This window comes from Mesoplodon densirostris, chromosome 17 (assembly GCF_025265405.1).
Source record: "Mesoplodon densirostris isolate mMesDen1 chromosome 17, mMesDen1 primary haplotype, whole genome shotgun sequence".
In the NCBI taxonomy this organism is placed as follows: Eukaryota; Metazoa; Chordata; class Mammalia; order Artiodactyla; family Ziphiidae; genus Mesoplodon; species Mesoplodon densirostris.
This window is the reverse complement of record NC_082677.1, coordinates 70,960,993-70,986,226: the sequence shown is the minus strand read 5'-3', so window position 1 is coordinate 70,986,226 and position 25,234 is coordinate 70,960,993.

Sequence of the window (25,234 nt, the reverse complement as noted above, 5' to 3'; positions counted from 1 at the left end):
AGAAGTTTAAAATGTACTGATTTTTTTCAAAAATTATTTATTGATAACATTTAATATACAGTCACTTTACTATATGCAGAAGAGAAAAAATATGGTAAAAGATTTTAAGGTAGTCTGGGGGAAAGGCAACATGAACAATGCAAGACAGATACAATCAAAGCTACAGTATAGAGCATTGTGGGAATGTAGAAGAAGGAAAAGGCACCTTTTGGAAAACCAGTCATTTTTGGCTTCTGGGCACATTCCCAAGTATACTTGCATAAAGATGCCTCTCTCACTGAGGCCTTTCTTCAGTTGGTTCATCTTTGCTGCTCTGTTCTATCCATTACAGTTCTATAAGAAAGCAAAAATCAAGAGCCACCATGGGCATGTGAAGCAATACCAGGTTTACCAACTGTTCTAAGGTGCTACTAAACATATGGAACATGTGATGTTCCTGGAGGTCAGAAGCTACCATCCAAAGTGGAAGATGGAAAATGGTATCATGGTGGACCTGACCACAGACCTGTGAGTTGACACCTAAAGCAAGTAGAGAAGGGCAGACATTCCTGAATTTTCTTCTTTTTTCACTCCAGTTTTTCAACAGTGCCTCATGTTAACTGCACTCTCCAGACAGTATGAATGGAAGGGAAAAGGAGGTACAGATGGGGGTGGTCAAGGAATCAATGAACTTAAGCACAAACAAGCCAATGAGTCCAATTTTGGTATGTGGACTTGGTTCTCTGGGAGGAATGATATGTGATAGACTCTATTTTCTACTGGTCATACCAGATACAGAGTGTTTTCTTTTACCCATATATGTATATATATTTTTTTCCTTTCTTTTTCATTTTTTAAGAACTGGTATTGGAGAACTAATAAAAGAGAACTTTCTCTGAGTAGTCTTAGGTTCACAGAAAAATTTAAAAGGAGGTACAGAGATTTTCCAAATTCTCCCTGCCGCATACAGGCACTGACTACCCACTATCAACATTTGTTACAGTTGAGTAACCTACATTGACACATCCTAATCACCCAAAGTCCACAGTTTACGTTACATACACTCTTAGTGTTGTACATTCTGTGGGTTTGGACAATGTATAATACACCTATCCATCATCATAGTATCATAGAGAGTATTTACACTGTTCTAAAATTGCTCTGTGCTCTGAATATTCATCACTCCTCTTGTCCTGCAAACCCTGGCAATCACTGATATTTTAATTGTCACCATAATTTTGCCTTTTCCAGAATGTCATCTAGTTAGAATCCTACAATATAGATTTTTCAAGCTGGCTTGTTTTACTTAGTAATAGGTCCTCCATGTCTTTTTATGGCATTATAGTTCATTTCTTTTTTAGCATTGAGTAATATTCCATTGTTTGGATGTATCAGTTTATTTATCCATTCACCAACTGAAGGACATCTTAGTTTTCTCCAAGTTTTGGCAGTTACGAATAAAGCTGCTATAAAATTGGTGTGCATGTTTTTGTGTGGACATATTTTCATCTCCTTTGAATAGATATCAAGGAGTATGGTTGCTGGATCATAGGGTAAGAATATGTTTAGTTTTGTAAGAAACCTCCAAATATTTTTTTTCCAGTGACTACACCATTTGGCATTCCCATGAGAAAAGAATGAAAATTCCTGTTGCTCCACATTCTTATTAGTATTTTGTGTCGTCACTGTTCCAAATTTTGGCCATTCTACTAGGTCTTCAGTGGCATCTAATTGTTGTTTTATTTTCATTCCCGAATGACATGTAATGTGGAGCATCTTTCATATGCCATTTGACACCTGTATATCTTCTTTGATGAGGTACCTGTTAAGAATTTAGCTTATTTTCCAATCAGGCTTTTGTTGCCATTAAATTTTAAGACTCCTTTGTGTATTTTAAATGAAAGTCCTGTATTAGATATGTCTTTACAAATACTTTCCCCTGTCAGGGGCTTAACTCCTCATTCTTTTGGCATTGTCTTTCACAGAACAGAAATTTTTAATTTTAAGGAAATCCAGCTTATCAGTTATATCTTTCATTGATCATGCATTTGTCATTAGATCTAAAAAGTGATCACCATAGTCAAGGTTATCTAGGTTGACTCCTAAATTATCTTCTAGGAGTCTTATTGTTTTGTATTTTACATTTATATTTATGATCTTTTGAGTTAATTATTTGAGAAGAGCATAAGATCTGTGTCTAGATTCATTTCTTTGCTTGTGGATGTCCAGTTGTTCCAACATCATTTGTTGAAAGAACTATCTTTACTCCAATATGTTGCCTTTCTCATTTGTCAAAGATCAATTGACTCTATTTATGTGGATATATTTCTGGGATCACAATTATATTCCATTAATCTATTTGCCTGTTCTTTTACTAATACCATACTGTCTTGATTATCATATCTTTATAGTAAGTCTTGAAGTTGTGTAGCATCAGTACTCCAACTTTCTTCTCCTTTAATGTTGTGTTGGTTATTCTGGGTCTTTTGCCTCTCCATATGAACTTTAGAATCAGTGTGTCAATATCCATAAAATGACCTGCTGAGGTTCTGACTGGGATTGCATTGAATCTATTGATCAACTTGGGAAGAACTGACATCGTGACAAAATTGTGTCTTCCTAATCCATCAACATGGAGTATCTCTCCATTTATTTAATTCTTTTTTGATTTTGTTCTTAGAATTTTGCAGTTTTCCTAAAATAGACCTTGCACATTCTTTGTTAGATTTATGCATAGGTATTTATTTGAGGGGGTACTAATATAAATGGTATTGTGCTTTAACTTCAATTTCTACTTGTTCTTACTGTTGCATAGAAAAGCAAATGACTTTTGTATATTAACCTTTTATCCTGCAAACTTGTTATAATTATTTATTAGTTCCAAGAGTTTTTTTTGGTCAGTTCTTTAGGATTTTTTGACATAGATGATCATGTCACTTGGGAACAAAGACAGTTCTATTTCTTCTTTATCAATCTGTATACTTTTATTCTTTTCTTGTCTTGTTGCATTAGCTAGAACTTCCAGTATGATGTTGAATACTCCAGCAGGTGAGGCTCTGGTTAAGCAGTTTCCCCTGAGGGCAGATCTTCTTAGGTAGAACAGAGTGCTCTGGTTTATTTTGAAATCTTTCCTTTTCCCCTTCTCCTGATAAAATCCAGAGGAGATTTTTCTCTGATTTTTAATGTGAGAACCAGGTTGAGATCCTGGAGGTAAAATTCCCAATATTATGGAGGTCCACCTATGACTGGTCCCTCTGGAGTTTTTAACTCTCAGACTTGTACATGCTGAGCCTCCAGCAATTCATCAATTACAATTCAAGTTTTTCTACCCCAGCACTTGATCCCATGGCAGTTTCAGCCTATGAGTGTTTGCTCAGGTAAGCCTTGGATCCCTGAATTTGCCTATCTGTCTCTCTAATCTTAGGGCCCAAGGTTTGCTCTCAGTTCTCTTAAGGATCTAAGAACAGTTGCTGATTTTTCAGTCTGTTCAGTCTTTACTTGTTAGGATGAAATGGCAATTTCCAAGTTTCTTATATGCAGAACTGGAAACCAGATGTCCTACTAATATTTTTAAGCTGTTTATTTTGAGATCATTATATATTTACCTACAGTTGTTAGAATGAATCCAGAAAGATCCCATGTACATTATACCCAGTTTTTTCAATATGATAATATCTTGAAAATCTATAATACAATTTATTTTAGTAGTACATTTACTTTTATATTGTAGTCTCCTTTTCTTTACTCCCTGTGAAAAATTCTACTTCAGCTATGATGCTCTTCCATTCGTAGACTCTCTTCCAGGAAAATTAGATACAACTGACCAAAAAAAGCAGAGTCTCCAGCATCACCTGAGTTATTTCTTTCATCAGTTAACCATATATATGTATTTTTTCATGTAATCAACTGAGGGCTTTCTCAGGGCAACTCAGGATTACATGAAAAAATATAATCAACTCAGGGTTACGTGATCTTCGAAGCCCAGGTCTGGGCTTCATCATAAGAACTTCTAGTTTACAGTTCCTGAAATGCTGCCATCTATTTAACACTTTCCCCCATGGTAACAACTTAATGGGACTAATAATGTAATATCAGCTCCTTTAGGCAAATAAACTGTTGTATTTACTAATATGCATCCAGTGCGAGATCCCTGCCTATCACATGGTTAGGACTCAATATGTCTTTGTTAAACAAATAATCATGATTATTATGCAGTCAATAAGTTTCCAATTATATGTGATTCTTATCAGGGTACTCATGTATCTCAGTCATTTTTAATATAATTTTCGCATCTGGGGAAATTGACAAAGGGAAAAATTTTGTACTAAATGATGAATTAAAAAGTTAACAAAAAACAGAATTATTTTATAATTATCAAGTTGAGTTTTAATTTTGTTTTGTTGCAATGTGAGTAATTCACTAGGTCTGATATTTAATTTGTATTCCAACTGAATCTATATTATGTCATATTTTGTAGATATGATGAGTGATCATATGCAGAAAATGTACACCTCCTAAATGTGTGTGCATTTGTGCCTGTATTCATGTTTGTGTGTTTATACTTACACATACACAAAAACACACACTTTTACTATTTGTAACAAATATATATATATATATATATTTACATTTATGAAAATGCTTAAATATGTATAGTATTCAGAAAGAAGTTGTTAATATTAAATGTACAAATTATAATTCTTACCTTACAATATTTTTCCATAATACAGTGTGTTATTTGTGATCATTTGTAAATGTACATCTTTCTTTAACTAACTTAGACTTTCAGAATTAAGGAAATTCCACAAATTTTTATTAGTGAAAATTCTGTTTTAGGAAGATTTTGAATACACAGTCTTGGTATAATTTAAAAAATTTTTTTGTAATGTTTGTCTTTAAAAATTGTTAAAAGTCTCATTTCTCATCTGTAATGCATATATAAAGTTTATTTGATAATGCATAGAACTTCAAACCTAAGCAGGTCCTCTCACTATTAAACATAATTCTTTTGACAGAATAGCCAAAAAAATTATATTAAAACTAATGATATTTTGCACTAGATAATAGGAGACCTGATAAAGAGTAACTTTGCTGAATATTGCTTCAGGTTGCACTTTTTAGATATTTTTGCACCTAATGAGAAAGAGGCCATAATAGTTAGTGATTTGTTAATATGTTCACCCTCATTTAAAGATGAGTTCTTCCCACTTCCATATATAAACAAGGTATCCCACTCTAAAGGGGCAGACATGAATTCTTTGAAGCTTTGTGATTCTTTCTGTTTTAATGTTCCTTCTGCGAATGACATGAATGAACTCCACTTAAGAATCAGGTGTGTTGAGCTCTCTTCATAGCATCCTGTGGTCAAAGGACATACATGACATCCTCATAAATTAAATGTTTGTAGAAGACAATTGTGAAGCCTGAAGGCAAAGATTTATAAAGGGTTTAACCTAAGAGGTCCACACAAGAATAAAATTTAATATAAAAGTCAAAGGCTAGGATTAATGAAACCTGTATTTTTGTCACTATTCCTTATGCCCCATGAACTAATTTTATCATCTCAGGCAAAACCTTCACTTTATTTGGCCTTTCTTTATTCCACTATAATATTACAGGAATTCAGTGGGAGAGTGTCTAAAATTTGTTTCTGCTTCCATATTTTAATATTTTACTTTTCTTTTAGATTAAACACCTTTTCTATCTTCCAAAAAGGTAACCTATACATTTCTTTGTCACTTATCTCACATTAAAACATTCTAGGATTTTTGCTCCCAAAGGTTAATGTGAGTTCCTTGAGGGCAGGGGCTGGGTTTTTCCCCAGAGATACAACACTATCCTCAGAAGATGGTGGATTTTAAATAAATGTCTACTTTTAAACTGAATGTTATCCCCAAAATTTCAGCAATGGCACATTTTGTCTTCCATTTTGAAGGACAAAGAGAAGACCAAAAGAATGTGATCAATCCATCAGGAACACAGGAAGAAATAGATATGTTCTAAAGGTGTGTCCAAGAAAAGAGTAGATCAAAGAAGATATACAGAAATTTCAACATTTTTAGAGTTATTTTACACTTTTGAAATATAGCAATACAATGGTTATATGGGTATAGCAGTAAAATATGCAGTAGCATTGAGGAAAAAAATCTACATGATTCAAAATGAATTAAAAATGCTATCACATTTGGATATATAAATAATAAGGTTTATTTGTTGTTTTATAACACATTTCACAGCAATTCTAAAACCATGGATTATATAGTAGGTCATATGTTCACCAGCTTAAACTGCAAGGATGAGTGAAAATACTCTGCTAAGTTTGGCCTCTACTCAAACCTAATGCATTTTATATGTCAAATAGATTCAATGCATTCAAGGATAGAATGCAATTTATTTTTTGGCAAACATATGAGTTCCCAGTTTGAAGAAGATAGTATTGGAAAACTTTTTTCAAAGCAATATTTTGATGCATGTGTATAAATCAATCAACCAATATAGTATTTGATTTAAACACTCTGAAATCTTTTTAACATGAGTTAGAAAAGCATTTCAGTGAAATGCATTTAGGTTTGACATTCTTGCTTTAGTTTTTTTTCATATATAATTTCTAAAAATGTTCATCTAGATTTGTCCTAGCACACAGATGTTTTATTTTCAACCTTCGCCTAGATTGCACTATAAGATTGGAGGTATAACTGTGATGTGATTGAGAATTTTAAGAAAAATAAATTAAGCATTGTGGTTGTTGATATTAATCCTATGCTCCTTGACAGAGTGGTAAATTTAGGTCTGCAAAGAAGGGAAGACCAATCTCTGCATTGAATCCTTGGCCATGGTTTAATCAAAAGTGCCAGGTACTGATTTTCCAAAAGAACACTATATTATCTATTGCTAATGAAAGCCCGGTTCATTCCTACAAGACCAATTACAGTATCACCTTGATAGAGTCTTGGTAGTATCAGAATAGAAAAGTCAGAACAGGATTTCATGTTCTGAGTTTGAGTGGCTTGAATCAGGCCTTTCAATCAAGGGATCTGAGCAGGACAGAGCAAAGTGCATGAAATATTAGTTCAACATTAGTGCACAGAGTGAGGTGAGGACCTTGAAACAAGCCTGGACAAAAAGCAATGTTTTGATTAGTGCATCCTTTGCTCAATTAAGTCATCAATTGTCCCAAGAAATAGGCTTGTAGACCAAATGAACAAAACAATGCCTTGAAAGGGAGCCATTGAGTAATCTGTCATCAATGGCATTATTGAGTAGTTATAGAGTTATCTTCCTGGCCAAGAAATTCCTGGAACAAAGAGTAAACTCCCATCTAGGGAGGCAGCTTTCTAAACTTTCATAGTTAAGTCATGTGAAGCCAAGGTCTCTCCACTCTGAAAGTAGAGATGGAGATCATTTCTGATGGCTGGGGAAGCTCTCTTCTGCTCTGGAAGTCATCATGCAGGGACACCTGGACATTGCTCTTTTTGCTATTATGAAGGGGGTCAGCCTGAAGTCCACACATGATGAAGAGTGAAGATGGGAAAATCATGCAGAAGAAGAGTGAGAGCACTGACAAAACCAGGTCTTAAGGTGTCCGTGGCACTTGACTTTTCACATACGTGAACCAATAAATTGGTTTTATGGCTTTGGACATCTTACACTGGAGTGTGTTATTTGCCTCTGAAAACATGGTAATTGAGAAACACACTAAATCATTGATAATGGATTCCTTGGCAGGTAGAATTGATAAGTGGAGAAGAGACTGTTCCCTTAAAAATAATTATTGTAAAGAATACTTAAAGATATGCGGAGGCCCTTTAGAATGTAACACGGGGGAAATAAGGAATATACAAAACTTCATTTCATTAATTCAACAAATTTGCTGGCTACCTATTGTGTGTCACATGTAGTTCTAGGTGTTAAAGATATATAAGGAAATAAAATAGAAAAAGAAATCCCTGTTCTCATAATTCCACTTTATTTTTAAATAATATATTCATACTAAAAGAGGAAGTTCAAGGGATTATTAACAGTAGTTACCAATAAATAGTCAGATCATGACTGCTTTTATTCTTTGTATTTTATATTTTTAAAAATACCTATTTAAAAATTTTCCACAATAAATTCTTATTATCTATATTCCTAAAAATGGCTCTAAAAATGCTAAAGAAATGGAAAGGCATTGATAATTTGGAAAAAAATTTATTTGGCTTTAACCTAATCTGTATACACAAGAAGCATCTAAAGTTACTCAAAATATAACTGACTTAAGATACCAACTGGGAATTTCCAATTCCCATCTCAATTATCTTAACCATGTCCAATAAAGAACTCAAAGATATGTAGATAAATGAAGCACAATTTACAGTATTAGTCCTGAGAAATTACTTACACAACAGAAATAGACCCAAAGACATAGAAAACAAACTTATGGTTACCAAAGGGGAAGTGGGGGGAGAGATAAATTAGGAGGATGGGGTTAACAGATACACAATACTAGATATAAAATAGATAACCAACAAGGACCTACTGTATAGCACAGGGAACTCTACTCAATATTCTGTAATAACCTATAAGGGAAAAGAACCTGAAAATTTTTACATATAAAGTAGTTACATATATATATATAGCTGAATCACTGTGCTGTACACCTGAAACAAACATGACATTGTAAATCAACTATACTTCAATAAAAAAATCAGCAACACAGTTTATAACTTTTTAAAAGGCTGGTTAAAATTTGTACTAGCCTGTCCTTTTACAATTTCGAACACACTTGGTTACCACAGAAAACTTAGGACACATACTAAACAGTGAAAAAAATTAACAGATAATATTACAACTCATGTAATTATTGTAAGCATCATTTGTTTCAAAATTTCATATCCTTAGATGTTATTATTGAAAAACTGTATCCTTCTGTATATACTGATTTTCAATCTACTTTTTAATCTATATTTTATTACCCATATTTTAACAAGATTTACTCTATTACGAATATCTTGCCTTGCATGACTTCAAAAAAAATGAAGATTTCTAAATGTAGCTTTCGTCCATAATTAAAGGTACATTTCTTTTTCAGGAATCTTTTACAGATTAACGTGTCTTTGCTTTAATGAAGTTTACTTAATATCTCAACTATTAGAACTGAAAATTAAAATGCAGTTATAGCAAGAGGCTTCCCTGGTGGCGCAGTGGTTGAGAGTCCGCCTGCCGATGCAGGGGACACGGGTTCGTGCCCCGATCCGGGAGGATCCCACATGCTGCGGAGCAGCTGGGCCCGTGAGCCATGGCCACTGAGCCTGCGTGTCCGGAGCCTGTGCTCTGCAATGGGAGAGGCCACAACAGTGAGAGGCCCGCGTACCACAAAAAAAAAAAAAAAAAAATTAAAAACAATATATCAATTATAATGGTAGAAATTGCTTTTTCAAACAGTGTACAAGGTTAAAGAAAATAGGAAGTAACTTGACAGTTGTATATATATATATATATATATATATAAAATCAGGTAGAAGAAAAGGTCAATATCTCTGCCACACATCTAAAGTTTTAAGTGATTTTACTTATTCACTGGTTACATATCAATTTTCAGACAGCAAATACAATTTTATGACAAGTGACCTTATCCCTGTCAGTTAGAGATTTGTCTTCCAGATGTACATCAACCCAAAATATATTATTATTCTTATACTCTTACAGGAACTCAATAACATATCTTCATTAAATGTCAAGTGTTTATCTTATAAGACTTAGAGTTCATGAAAATATGATAGAGAATTGTGTCACAATAGTCAATTTAACATGATATAAGTTTATATTTTATGAAAATAAGTCATAATATAAAATGTGGTATCCAACAAATTTTTAGTATTCTGAAAAGTCTGCCAACTGAAGTTTTTACTATCTATGTAGAATCATATAAACAATGTATATTTATTTTATATAGTAAATCATTTTGTAAGTATTTTTCTGAATGTTTGTTATGTATAAATACATTCCTTTTTCAAAAGAGCAATAAGGGGACATTTATGCAGCAAACCATATTTTTTTCCCATGTCCTCTTGCTTTAGACCAATAAAAGGGTTGGTTCAAAATCCAGTCATTTGTCTTATATTCAAGTTCATTTTGGGTGGTCTTTGATTTTATTAATATAACAATCAATGCCAGTCTTTTCTGGTCCTATCAAGATTCTACATGGATAAATATCCGACATTTTTTTCAGTCAGATTTTATTTCAATAATATAGACAAAGCTAATGTTAAACCATTAGAAAATGTGCTTTTGCACTTAAAAACAAATGAAACATTTAGAGAGATTAGAATATAAGAAGTACAATATGTATGCATAATTAATATCCATAGTAAGTCTTGTATTGAGAATCCAAAAAGGGAGATGAACAAAATTACATAATGGAATACTTGTTGGGCAGATCTTACTGTTATTTCCCCGTCTCCTCCCCCTCCCCTCCCCCTCCCCTCCCCCCCTCTATTCTAATCTACTTTAATATTAATGTTAGGGGAGACTTGTAGGAACCATATAATAACAAGCATTTCCTTGAAAACTCTAACTCATCTCTAGAGTTGCAGCCATATTCATGTTGTAATTAGATTTTAAGAATCCCTTACAATTTCAGATTCTTTCAAAACTTAAAATGGATCATCTGCAAGGCTTGGATTCATAGGCAACCCATGTTATTGCCTTATTACCTTATTTATTAAAATCAAATGATGGATGAAACATTCGAATTTCTGTTGTTCTTTTTGAAACATATTCCATATGAATATTCCTTACAATTGATATACAGAATCCTCTTCCAGCTTCTAGAGGCTGCAGCATTCAACTGGTTCTTAACTGCTTCACTGCAATCTCTGCTTCTATCCTTCTATTGTTTTCTCCTGTTGCCTTTGACCTTGCTTGGAGAAGAAAATTTTTTCTCTTCCTTCTGCACTTTTTTGTCTGGCCTAATAATTAAATTGACATAAGACAGAAAAACAAATTTCATTTCATATGAATGGGAGCCCCACAAAGAAATAAGAGGCTCCCCAGCAGTCAGGTAATTGAGGTGTATATGCCATCCTGAGCTAAGGAGATGGGGATAGAGATCTGGGGTCTCAAAAGTAAGTAAGTCAAGTCTAAGGAAGATGAGAAAAGCATATGTTTAGTAAACAAATGTTTGCCATACCATGCAGATATCTTCCTAATATAAAGAGTTATTTTTGGTATTAGCTCTTTCTTGGTACAGACCCTCTATCTAAATTTTTCTAGTCAGTTAAGAGGAAGGTAAAAAGTCCTTATGGAGTCTGTTGGTCCTTGATTGTCTTCCTCTGGAAATAATACACATGCCAAAGTGGCACATTCTGGGGTGGACAGCCCTGAGCCCCATCACATGCTTTCCTGTCTCTTAGGAGAACCCTACTTGAGATGCTGCAGGTAACGCAGGACAATCTCCCCATCTCGAGATCCTTAATCACATATGAAAAGTCCCTTATTCCATAAGAGGCAAGAGTCACAGTTTCCAGGGATCAGAACACTGATGGTGGACCTTTATTCTAGCCTACCAAAATAACATGTAATCTGGAAAAAAACAAAAATAAACTGAAACAAGCAACAGAAGACCCCAGCTCCCTTGATACTTGGAAATATATTTGAAAACTGGTTTTTAAGTGACTTGGGATTACAATTTCTTGCCATACTCTTCTACCTACATTACTTGGTGCTACAAGAAATTGTGGTAAATTATCAAAGTCATATAAATGCTGTGAGTTTGATTTTCAACTTATTAAATCATCAACATCATTAAAGTTATTGCATAACTGGGTTATTGTTCACATGTAACATGGTATCATCACAAAATAAAAGCTATCTAATTTTTGTAGAGTGGAATAAAAGGAGGATGAGAGTAAACGTTATTATTTCTTTACCTTTCATGGACCAAAGTAAATTCGTCCTATCTAAAACTGTTAAATCAAGATAAATAAGTACACATTTAAATTTAAGGTATTAAAGGCAGCTCTAGAGGGAGAAAAAATATAATAGGAGAATCAACAAAATGTGAAGGGTTGATGGGAAAAGAAGACAGTGAATTGGCTACTGGCCTTATGTGTCACAGTGGGAGGGAGCTTGTGGTGGCCAAAGTTGATAAATCCAGGAGAAAAATCTACATTACATGAGATCATAATAGTAAGTCTGCTGTTTATTTTCTGTTTACATCTCAGATTGGTTTCTAGTTTTTCCTCTGCTTCCTTTTACACTTTAACACTCTGATCCCCTTAGTATTCACTGCTCAGGCTCCCTGGTCAGCCGGTTTCTGGATGGTGTTCACCAAAGTGAAGCACTGGAGAGGGGGTGAGAACAATCAGAGAAGCCCACAAGCATCCCCTCCCTCGGACAATCAAAAGGTTGACTACTATAACACACACTTTATTCCTCATGGCGAACATAGGCTCAAAAAACTGTGGGTTTCCCTGGTGGCTCAGTGATTGAGAATCCACCTGCCAAAGCAGGGGACATGGGTTCGAGCCCTGGTCTGAGAAGATCACACATGCTACAGAGCAACTAGGCCCATGAGCCACAACTACTGAAACTGCGTCTGGAGCCTGTGCTCTGCAACAAGAGAGGCCGCGACAGTGAGAGGCCCGCATACCATGATGAAGAGAGGCCCCCACTCGCTGCAACTAGAGAAAGCCCTCACACAGAAACAAAGACCCAACGCAGCCAAAAGTCAAATAAATAAATAAATAAATAAATAAATAAATAAATAAATAAATAAAGAAGCTTTAATTAAAAAACAAAAATGAAAACAACAATAACAAAAAAACTGATTAACACTATTATATCTGGGACCTGGGATCATTTGATGCCCTACTACTAATTATTTGCAGATCTGTTCTGCTCTTAAAAGTCATACTTCTAGTTAAAAAGAGACAAACAAATGAAACAAAAACAGCGTACTTTTGAAGTGAGGGCAAATAAGATATGTTATCTGTCTCTGTTTTGTAGAGTGATTACCAACAAACATTTATTAAGCACCTAATATGTGCTGGGAAGTCTGTGAATAACTTGGGATATTTGGGTAAATAAGATAGAATGCTTGTCTAGAAAATGAACACATGGCATATGCACACAAGTATAATCAAATTATCATACACAGTAACTCGGTGATAAAGCACTTGACACATAAAATCACGTAGGCATCTATAGAACCTTTTATTGTGAAAAATGCAACTGGTTAAATATTTAGATATTTCACCATATTTAAATGTTGTGTTATATCATTTATGTATGTTACATAGCATAATGTTGTATCATATATTTGTAATTTATTTTATTTACCTATAGCACATTTTGGCAGTAACTTAGACTCTCAGAGAATTTTCAGTAAATTGACAGGAAAATTAAATAAAACAAACTATCAATTCAGCTATATAATTGGTCAAGATGTCAGTTCTGTCAAGAAATTGTTTTGACTGAAATGGCTTTTTGTTTGATGAAGTTAATTTTTCAGTTTAGTCAATGCATTTAAACCAATTTTATGTGTGTAGGAACAGCTTTAAACTGCAGAGGGATTCCGTTTCCAGTCTGAAGTAACTAACTTTAATGGAACTCTCTTTGACGGTATTGCCTTAATATTCAGAGAAATCAGTGGTCGTCCCAATAAGAAATGATAAACATGGAAACATGTTTTTGAAGCATGAAGTAGGATAATTTAAGAGCCTAAAAGCCCAGGTACAAATAATTATACAGAAAATTGGTTAATTACAACTCAGAGATAAGTGGAAAGTGTCCAACTTCAACTGGAATTGCTCAATTGCCTGCACAATTATCCAATTGTAGCAATAATTATTGGCTGCTAAATTTTTTCTCTCTAAAATAAATTCAATACCCGTATATGCATTTTAAATCTCAAGTACACATATTGCACTTCTAAAATTTTCTTCAAAGCATTGCTAGTTTCCATCTTGCAGATTTTCTTGAAAACATTTCCAAGTGTATTATCTAAAATTAGGTATAAGACAAAATTAACAATTAATGGACTCAATATTATACCCACATAATTAATTCTCTTCATCTATATAGCATTTACTGAGGAAGACTATAGGTTAGTTTTAGGTCAAAGAGTGCCTCGAAGAGCTCATTCAACACAGGACATCCATTTTCAACTGGTGAACCAGCATTATGCGGACACTATTCAGCAAAGTTATTCTTAAAAATAGAAATTATTCATAGCATGTATATTGCTCAAGTATAAGACCATGGGGGAGCAATGCCTTACTCAGGAATAACAGGAGAACTCCAAGTTTGCTTTACAAATATTTTACTGTTTTCACATAGTCGATTCTCAAAATAGTTGATAAATGTAATTGACTTAATTTCCAAAAGATAAGGGTGAATGCATAATAATTTAAAATTAATGACTCCACAGAAGCATATATTGTAGACCCATATTTTGACATTGGTTGTAACTCTACTTCTCATTGCATCTCCACCAAAGCAGCTTGAAGAAGAATTGTTAAAGGACAGATTTGTGAGAGATATCTGTCAAAAGAATGAAAAATAAATACTCTTTAAAAATAAATGGAGAAGAAGGGAAGGAGAGATGAAGAAAAGGTGGTTTTGCTAAGGTAGTTGAAAGGAAAATTTTGAGGTGAGCATTATAGGTTTTAGGTCTTAATTCCCATAGTAACTTACAAAGTCAATTTTAATGCATTCTCTCCCAGGAAAATGTTGAAGAAAACAATCCCAACATTACCTATTAATCTCTATTTTCAAGCTTGGTAATTAAACAAATTTTATTTTTATTTAATCATTCAGCCACTGAGCTGCTTTTAGTGAAAAGGCAGATGGCTGTGGTGCCCATTTTTTAACTGTGAGGGTCACCTGCTTTATTGGAAAGAGTAAATGCCATGAGTTCTAATGTAGGCAGTACCACTTCAAATCTGAAATTTTGGATGACAGGCTTTATTCCTCTAGCTTTGACCACTTAATCTCTGAGTTATGGAAATTGTCCTTATTATAGATTGAATTGCATCCCCCGTGCATTCATATGTTGATGTCCTCACCCCTACACCTCAGAATCTGACCAGTTAGAAATAGGGTCTTGGAGATGTAATTAGTTAAGATGAGGTCACACCAGAGTAGGATGGACCTACTAATCCCATATAATTGGTGTCCTTACAAAAGGAGAGGTCCAGAGACAGTCATGCACACAGGGAGAAAGCCATGTGAAGATGAGGGCAGAGATTGCACTGAGGCAGCAGAAGCCAAGGGATGCCAAAGATTGCCAGCAAACCACCAGAACCTAAAAGAGTGTCATGGACCAGATTACCCCTCACAGACCTCACAAGGAACTTTCCAACTCTGCCAACATCTGTATCTCTGATTTCTGGCTTTTAACTCTGTGAGAGAATAAGTTTCTGTTGTTTAAGCCACCCAGTTTGTGGTACTTTTTACAGCAACTGAGCAAATCTACCTATGGTTCTATCATTCTAAGTGTCTGAGTTCCCACTTGCTCATTAAATAGGGGCAGCAAATACAGCACAGGCTAACCCAGCAAGAAGGCCATCAAAAGTAGTTTTAACATATGGTAGTGTTTAATTTCTCTACCTGTAAATACATATTCAGAAAAGGTTCTCTTACACATTTCTCCAGCAGAGGGTAGGAAAATCTTTAATCTGTATAATGAAGGGTCTATTTGAATAGAAGGCTTTTCTATGGATTTGACCAATTGTTGCATTGATTTTTGTTGATATGCATATATAATTTACTTTTGTAATAGATTAATTACATAAAACCTTAAATTTTAAAAGGAAAATATGAAAGAAGTTTCTTGAGGGCATCCTCTCCCAAACCATTCCCACCATCTTTTCCCTCGTGATCCCAGCCCATTCATGCTCCTGTTTCTGGAAAAATGGAAGAATGTGTGGAGGAAAATGTTGCTTAATTCAATAACACTCAAATGGTAAAAAGAACAAAATACTGTTTTATCAATAAATAAAATTTGAAATATATGATCAAAAATCATAACCAAACAGAATTCTTCAGTTCCTCAATTCAAAACTAGCAGTCCATATTATGTGAGAAAATCATCATTTGAAAACATGAAAATTATGTGATTCCAATGTTCTCATTAAATATAGTTTTATTTCAGAACATAAATTGACTTGATACTTGTTTGATTTAATTTACTAGATTCATTCTTTTGTTATTATTTTTTTCATTAGTTTTGGTTAAGAGTTCCATAGCTATTTAGTGTAATCTTTAAATTCAAGTTTCAGCAAATTAGTCTGATACATTATGCTTTTGATTCATAGACTCAGTGCCTTTGGTACACCACTTGAGAACTAATCGGATATTTCATTATGAAGGACAAACACGGCACCTACTGGAGGGCAAGCTCTCAGACCAAGACATACTGGTTCTCAGTTTCTGAGATAACAGCCTAGAATAAACCAAGATGCTCACAGAAAATAAAAGCAGGAAAACCTTCTGTTTTCTCCAGGGAACATTATTTCAAAACTGTCGCTTGCTCATGTATTGCCACAAATCGTTGACAGTTTCAGCTTGGCCATCAGGAACCCATTACCTCTATCCACTGTGAGGAGAGAACTGTCAACGATATTGATCACAAATATTTTCATGCCAAGAAAAAGCCGAACACCGAATATGAAACACCAAAAAGCCCCAAGGCGTGTGAATCCAGTTATACCGAAATCTTTTTAAGTTGCTTTCAAAAATGACATGAACTGGTTGTCTCATAACAAACATAAATGTTTGTTGACCCTTGTTTTGGGGAGCAAATGATTACAAGATTACAATTATCTTTACCGCCAAACAGCTCAGTCTTCATATAATTGTTGGAAGATGCACTTTGAAAATGTATAGTAAATAGAAAAAAAATAAGTAAAAATTCACACATCCAATTTTAACTATATATATTTATATACATATATACACACACATTTCTTCATTATTGGTAAAAAATGTTGTTTAACCCTTTGGTAAAGCAACTAATCCAATGAGTACAAAATGTTTACAATATTTCATCAAGTATCCTAAATAAAGAATTTATGAGGTAACAGGAAGCATATACCAAATATAGAGATATTCACTGCACTGTAATAGAAATAGTCTGGTGTGACAAATCTCTAATAATGGCCAATGTTAACAACATGATTAAAATTCCATTTGAGAGAAAACCTACAGCAATTTGGTTTATATTTAATATTTTAAATATTAACATGCTATACTAGGAAATACAAAAAGGAAAAGTGAAATTAACAGATTATAGCGCCCCAAATTAATGCATATGTTTTTAAAAATAATTTGTAAAAAATATACATTCATTAGCACAATAATTGTGTAATTACTCTACACTATATCCACACTATTGATATAGTGTAGAGAAAACATGAAAATTATTTAATATAAACAAAACCTAGAAAGGCTGCATTTGCTGATTTATTTTAGGGGTTTTCATTTTCTTGGGGATAGAGGTGCTTTATAATTTGTATAATGTAAAACTAAAAACTACCAGCTTAAAAATACTATTTAAGGCATGGTTATGCATCCATTTATCAAATATTTATACACCATGTCCTCTGCCACTGTATTAGGTGATGGGAACCCATTAGGTGATAGTCAGATTTCCTTCTCAAGGAGCCCAGGGTCAGTAAACAAGTGAATTTTGATACAGAGTGATAGATTTTTTTGGTGGATTTATACACAGGTGCTATAGGAGCCCACTGCAGAGGACAGCCAATGGAGCTCTGGAGAGTTTCTATGAGGAGGTACTATAAATAAATAGTTTTGTTTTTGTTTTTGTTTTTGTTTTTGAGGTATGTAGGCCTCTCACTGTTGTGGCCTCTCCCTTTGCAGAGCACAGGCTCCGGACGCACAGTCCCAGAGGCCATGGCTCACAGGCCCAGCCACTCCGCAGCATGTGGGATCTTCCCGGACCAGGGCACAAACCCCTGTCCCCTGCATCGGCAGGCAGACTCCCAACCACTGCGCCACCAGGGAAGCCCAATATAAATAAATAGATTTAAAACATACTTGAGGACTTTCATGGTGGTCCAGTGGATAAAACTCCACACTTCCAATGCAGGGGGTATGGGTTCAATCCCTGGTCAGGAGACTAAGATCCCACATGCCGTGCAGCCGAAAAAAATAATAAAATTAAAAAACAAATACTTGAGTTTGGTGTGTTTCTTGCTTTACTAAATCATGACTGTTAATTCTTGCTGGGAGAGGACTTCTAGTTTGATTAAATTCATGTTCTGAAAGCACTTCTGCAGAGACTTTCCAACTTATATTGGTTCGACATATGATTTCTCGACTTTATAGATGGTGAGAAAGCAAAACGCATTCAGGAGAAACCATAGTTCAAATTTTGAATTTTGATCTTTTCCTGAGCTAGTGATATGTGGTCTGATGATGGTCTCTTGTGATGCTGGGCAGTGGCAGTGATCTGGAGGGTAGATAGCCAGTACACTTACACCCCTTTTTTCTGTGCGTAGACAACCACTACGTTTTTCACTTGCAGAGCAGTATTCAATAAATTATTTGAGATATTCAAACTTTATTATAAAATAGGATTTGTGCTAGATGATTTTGACCAATTGTAAGCTAATATAAATGTTCTGAGCACATGTAAGGTAGGAAAGGCTAAGCCATGTTTGTTCAGTAAGTAAGGGATATTAAATGCATTTTTGATTTAATGATATTCTCAACTTACAATTGGCTTATTGGAGTGTAACCTCATCGTAAGTCAATGAAGAGCTGCAATTAAAAATCAATAAAAATCTAGTCACTGAAGTTTTTTTTCCCCCTTATATACCATTATTCTAGAATATTCATCATCATGAACCACTCCCATCTATCCATTCCCTGCTCCAGTAAAGGTAACATGATAAGCAATGGGATACAAAATGTTGTGTCACTCCTCCATGAGACTTGGAAATTACTTGAGATGCTCTACAGTGTACTAAACGATAAAAGCAATACCATATATAATAGCAATGTTATTAAATAAAAAATAGACAGTAGCAATAATAAGGAGATGCAGGAGTTCCATGTTGCTTGAGTGGAGTTGCTTGAGTGTTCACAAAAGGAGACAGAATTTAAATAATACTAATATTATAAGAATTAAACAAAGGAAAGGAGAATGTAGAGATATTTCTGGGATTTGGGAAATGGAGTTAAATATACAATTTTCTTAGAGTTGCTTGTTTTGGATAGAAAGAGTTGCAGAGCAGAGTGAAGTAGAAGGCAGGAGAAGACTGCAGACAGCCTTACATAATGAACTATGTGTTTGGACTTCATTTTAGATATCCATAGTATTCAGATTTCTACTTTTCCCTACAGTAATTGGGTGTTGTGAAATTGTATAGTACCTCTAAAAATCATACCTGGAAACCCATCAGGGCTACATTTTGGAAGCAGCAACAAGGTGATCAGAATCCCATAACTTCCTAACTCCTCTTTTATCTCAGAGATCCAAGAAGGACAATTTGAACATCTCTGCTTATAGAGACAGAACAGACATCAAAGGGTTAGGGTACGTCTCTGTGTGTTTGATGAGATTTGGGGTGGCATTCAAAGAGGGATCAAAAATAATATTATAGATATAGGATTAAGGATGTATTGGACAAAGAGAGATAGGGATAAGAACTCCAATTAGATATTCACAAAAATCCATTAAAATAGCCTGAGGGTGCTAAAAATGGGAAATTGAGAAAAAAGCCATAACTTCTCAATATTTCCTTAGCTTTGACAGTGGTGTTAAATGAAATATAAGATCAAGATTTGAAATTGAGATCCATTAACATAATTTTGTAGAGGAGATAGTGAGTTACTTCAGATAACCTAGTATTAAGATATAAATATTTCATCCAATCAGTTCCCTAAATCTTAAAAAAAATGGTGAAGGTAGAGCTCCATTCAAGGAAACGACATATGCTAGAAAGAATAAGACAGCAAGGAAGTTTGCATCAAGGCATAAAATACCTAAAAAATTTTATTATTAATGTTGCAGTGGTGTAAACTAAATGAATGGAAGAAAATGTTTGGAGAAAAATCATAACAGCCAACATTCTCTAGACTACAAAATTAAAACTGCATTTTCAAGAGGAAAATAATTGTGTGAGTGCTTTGACACTTTTTCCATATCTGTGCTAAATAGCTTTTATCTTGAACATTTCCTAAACATGAAAATTGTTTGAGAGAACACAAAATAGATGTAGGAGTAGAGTATACATATTTTTAGTAAAATAATTGAAATTATTACTTTATATATAATTTAATATGTATGAAATCTTATAATTTATGGTAATATATATTATAATAATTGTAACAAATTATTCCTTCCTTTAAATTCCTATCTAAAATATAAAATGCTAAGCATAGAGTTCTTTTTCAATAAGTACTATTGAATTCCAGGATTGTTAGACTACACGAAACACAAGATTTAGGACTATGCCTGCTTATATTTAAGGCAAAGATACAACCTTTAAGTAAATAGTTATTATCAACAACAAACCAAAATTAAATTGTAAAATAGTTTTTAAAACTGGATTTTCCATAAAGGAAATATATTAATGATAAATGCTGCAAAATAAAGAACAAAGATGAACTAAAATGCACAATTCACAAAGGAAATAGTGAACAAGTTCCATAACGTTTGAACTGTTCAGTCTGATAAAAAAGATAAAAATAGGTCACATTATGGAAAGAGGAGAATATTTTGAAGAGACAATGATTTTAGAATTCTTCATTAAAAACATTTTTTTAAATTCTTTTACAATTTACGATGCTTATTGAGAGGAAAGCATTTTAGTATGGCTACTTGGAGAGCTTAAATGTGATCAAGATAATTGGAAAAGGGTTTAATTTTGTCCAAAGCAAACAAGAAGATGAAAGACAACTGAACAATTGCTTTGGTGGAGGAACCAGAGGACCTACTGTTGTTTTGGAATTGGATTGAACTCCTAGAATTTTGTCAGGATAAGGGATACATTATATTCCCCCAAAGAACGGAACTGGCATGGGATCACCTTAGGTTCTATTAATAGGGTCATTTGAAGCAGGAAGGAAACCCAACAGGAAGGAGCTGCATTTTCAGGCTCATTCTGGCTGTGGTGTGGGGAGTGGACTGTGGCAGAAAGCCTGGAAGCAGCCAGACCAGCAAGAGCTCTATAGGGATTGATGAGGTGACTGATCCAGCTGGGTAGTGCTACACGTGTTAAGAAGCGGCCAGACTGTGCATATCTAAAGAAGGGTATTCAGTTGTTGTGAACTGAGCAAAAGAGAGGGGTCAAACATGAAACCACAGGGACTTCCCTGGTGGTCCAGTGGTTAGGACTCCGAGCTCCCAATGCAAGGGGCATGGGTCCATCCCTGGTTGGGGAACTAAGATCTCCCCGTGCTGCAAGGCACGGCCAAAAAAATAAAAAATAAAAGATGAAACCACAGGTTCTGGTTTGATAAATGGAGCCATCACTTATTAAGAAGAAAACTGTGGGACAAGCAGGTTTGAGGAGAAAAAATCAGAATGCTTTTCTTGATTTACTATGCTTGTTATATTTATTATACGTCCAAGAGTAATCATAGGGCATGTATTTTGTTCTATTCAGTTTTCTCCTCAATTAATGGCAAGATCACTTGGATTAATAAATATAGAAGTTAGTTTTATGAATAAATGAAGTCAGTTGCTGCAAAATAAATATTGATTCCATGAGTGGATGAAAAAGAGCTTTAAAAAGTTTAGGATTTATATAAATGTGCCATACTGTGTTATTTATTAGTTAGGTCTAGACTAAGGTACCTATCTGCCTTCTGTGGTTCCCGTTGTTTGTTTGTTCTTTAAAGCTTAATATAGAGCATTTAAGTAATGCACAATTACATTCTTTCCCAGACTCCATAAAACTCAGTTCCCATGTGGAAGACACACTGAGAGGTAATTTGTGACATAGAAACAAGGGATGATGGTAATTACTGCAGCTCAACAGGAACTCAAACCTACAAGCCACATGACTCAGGTGGTTGACATCAAAAGCCCTCAGTAACATGCCCATTTCCTGCCTCTCAGACATGCAGTGACTCCTTCCTATTAGAAGTCACCCAAGAAGAGGATGCTGACATAGAACTAAATGAACAAGGCTTTTATTAGGGAAAATGCACGAGAGAAAGTAGAGAGGGAGGGGCTGGTAGAGCACAGTGTGACCCTGAAGGAAGGAGAGACGGGGAAGGCAGGTTATATGCAGCCTAAAAAAGTTTCAGCAAGGCCTTCATGAAGTGCTTGAGCCAAGGTCAGCTGTCAGAGTTGTCCCGTTTCCCAGAAATGTGTTCACCTTAGTATACCTCCAGCACTACTCCATCTTTGAGTGAAAGCAGACACAAGGGTTGGGGCCTCAGTACAAATGCAGTGATGGATTTCAATGCCTAATCACTAGGGCCCTTGGCCAATTATCTGCTGAAGTTCTAGAGGAAAGCATTACACAAAGATAGGCTTGTATTGAGCATGTGTGAGAGGTATTATCTCTAGGTCAAGTGGATGGTCATTGGAAGGATGCTGACGAGGTAAAGGTAGTCCCCACCATCATATTAGAGGTAATTGTCAAGAATTAGTATTAGCAAAGTAAGAATTTCAAATAAACCTACTTTCAAGTCTGTTTGGACTGCCATAACAAAATATCATAAACCAGGTGGATTAGGAACAACAAACGTTTATTTCTCACAGTTATAGAGGCTGAGGGTTCCAAGATGAAGGCACTGACAGATTTGGTGTCTTGTGAGAGCCTGCTTCCTCATTCAAGGCTGACTTTTCTCTGGAAGGGAGCAAGGAAGTTTTCCACAGCCTGCTTTATAAGGGCACTAATTCCATTCATAACGTCTCCACCCTTAGGACCTAATCACCTCCCCAAAGCCCGACCACCTAATACTGTCCCCTTGGAGTTTAGGATTTCTGTATATGAATTTTCAGGGAACACAAGCATTCAATCTATAACACTTATTCACATGGATTATTGTGAATATATCCATGCATTTCCCCCATGACACTCAGAAACCCAGGCCAATTGGTAATCATTTGGTTCAAATATAAAACAATAACAGTAATAATATAGAGACAATATTAGGTTTTTATACTGCTGACTATACATCTTAGGAAATAACATATTCAACTTATTTATGGGATGAGTTTTGTATTATCATAAATATTGTACAAAGGAAGCAGCTGAGGTACAGAGAGGTTACATAACTTCTCTGAGGTCACATAGCTAATAAATTGGAAAAGCTAGTTTCCAAAACAGGCACCCCAACTCAAAACACCAAACTCTTAACCACTAAGGTATCTTGGTTTTCTTTGGGGTTTTAGACCACTCAGAAATCATTCATAGAAATGATTTACTTACTGTGTCCTTAATATGACTACTCATAGTATTTTCACTACAGCAAATAAAATGAATTATTTTCTTTCAACTTCAAAATCTAGAGTTTTGTAGCAAAGTATTCTCAAAATATTCAACATCATACCTCTTAGAGGAATAAAGATCAAATATTCCAGTAAACGTAGTAGAGCTTTGTGAGAAGAAGCTTTTTTGGGGATTGCTAAATATAAAGTTGGTTTGGCACATCATTCAGGCATAGCTTTGAAAATGGTTTATCAATAATAATACAATTCACTGACTATGGTGAGTGTTAATTTCAAAGGTTTAAAAAAATGTGAATCCTTTTTTGTCAATCTGTTAACAAAATGACCATAAAAACACTATACCCAAAGAACTTCTTACATCCTGGGTAATTATAATGTATTTTTTTATGCTGAGCATGTCAATTACCATTGATCTTTGCTCTGAAAGCATTACAAAGTCTTAAGAAGTCCATAAAAGGGTGTAAAGTATGGGTCCCCTGAAGTGCAATATATAACAGTTAATTAAGTAGCTTCTATTTTAACAGAAAAAAATAGCTAGGAATATGACCACTTCAACTCTCCCTAAGAAAAGTAATCATTCAGTCACTGATAATATTGGAAAGAATGAGAACTTAGAAATTCATAAAATCTGTATTTGCCTGAATCTGTTAGCAAAAAAATTCTTCAAAATATAGTGTGTTTTTTTTTCGTTTTTTTTTTTTTTTTGGTTAATTAAGTGACATTCATCTATCTAAGAACTTAAATCCAAATTATTACTATCAATCAGAGTCATGAAAATAAACCAACTTTCAGGGCTCAAACTATGTACAGGTGGGGAAGTAGGTGACTTTATAGGGACTTACCAAGGGCAGACCACAGTGAGCAAAATGCTGTCTACATGTGCTGGTATTTCAGCCCCCAGGAGTCATTTTTGTCTTTAGTGCAATTGCTTAAGAAGAAGTAATAAATTCATCTATGAATATTATGTGAATTTATTTTATTAGAGGTTTTTAAGACTTAAAGGTACTAAGAAAAAAAGACATCCCAGCCAGGTAAGCTAAGATGCAGGAGAAGGGGAGAAAACTTGCAAAAAATGTGGGGTGGGGGATGGAGGTGGGTGGGCAATATGAAGAAGGTAGGACCACACTGGTATCAAAGTGATCAGATATGGTGATCAGGGGCCATTCCCACACATTTCCTTACAAAAACTCTGGTGCAGTTGTCTGATTTAACTGAAAAGATAAAAACATAAGCAGTATAGCAAAGGCATCATTTTGCTGCCTGCGGTGTAAGATCCCCTAGAATATAAGGCTCATGAGGAAAGCAACCATCTCTGTCCTGTCCGCTGTGATATCCTCTGCTCCAGGTCATAGAATGAAATGAATAGGTATTCAATGAGCTTTGTTGACTGACTGAAATGACTACTGCAAATGACTACTCTTTCCTTGTTGCTCTAAGATGAAAAGGTCACAGGGACAAAGGTGCCTTAAAAGAAGCAGCCTCAGTCTACCACAATACTCTGTGTCAGAATTAAATAATTGATAGAACATCATTTACAGTAACCATGTGACTCCATTTTTCACTTAATGTATCTTAAAATATATAAAGTATATCTACTGTCTAGATGATGTTTAGGTATATTACGTTCTCTAATAGTCTGTTACAGAAACAAAAAAACACTTCTTGAGGTTTCTAGTTTTCAAAACCATGAAGATCTGTGTTTCATTAGGAATTTTCAGGTTATCAAACAAATATAGTGAATCCATTTTTTTTTCAACAGCACCATCAGAATGATTTTTTCTTCCAGATTATCCTGACTGTACTGTATCATTTTTAAGAGACATCAGCTTTGCCAACTCA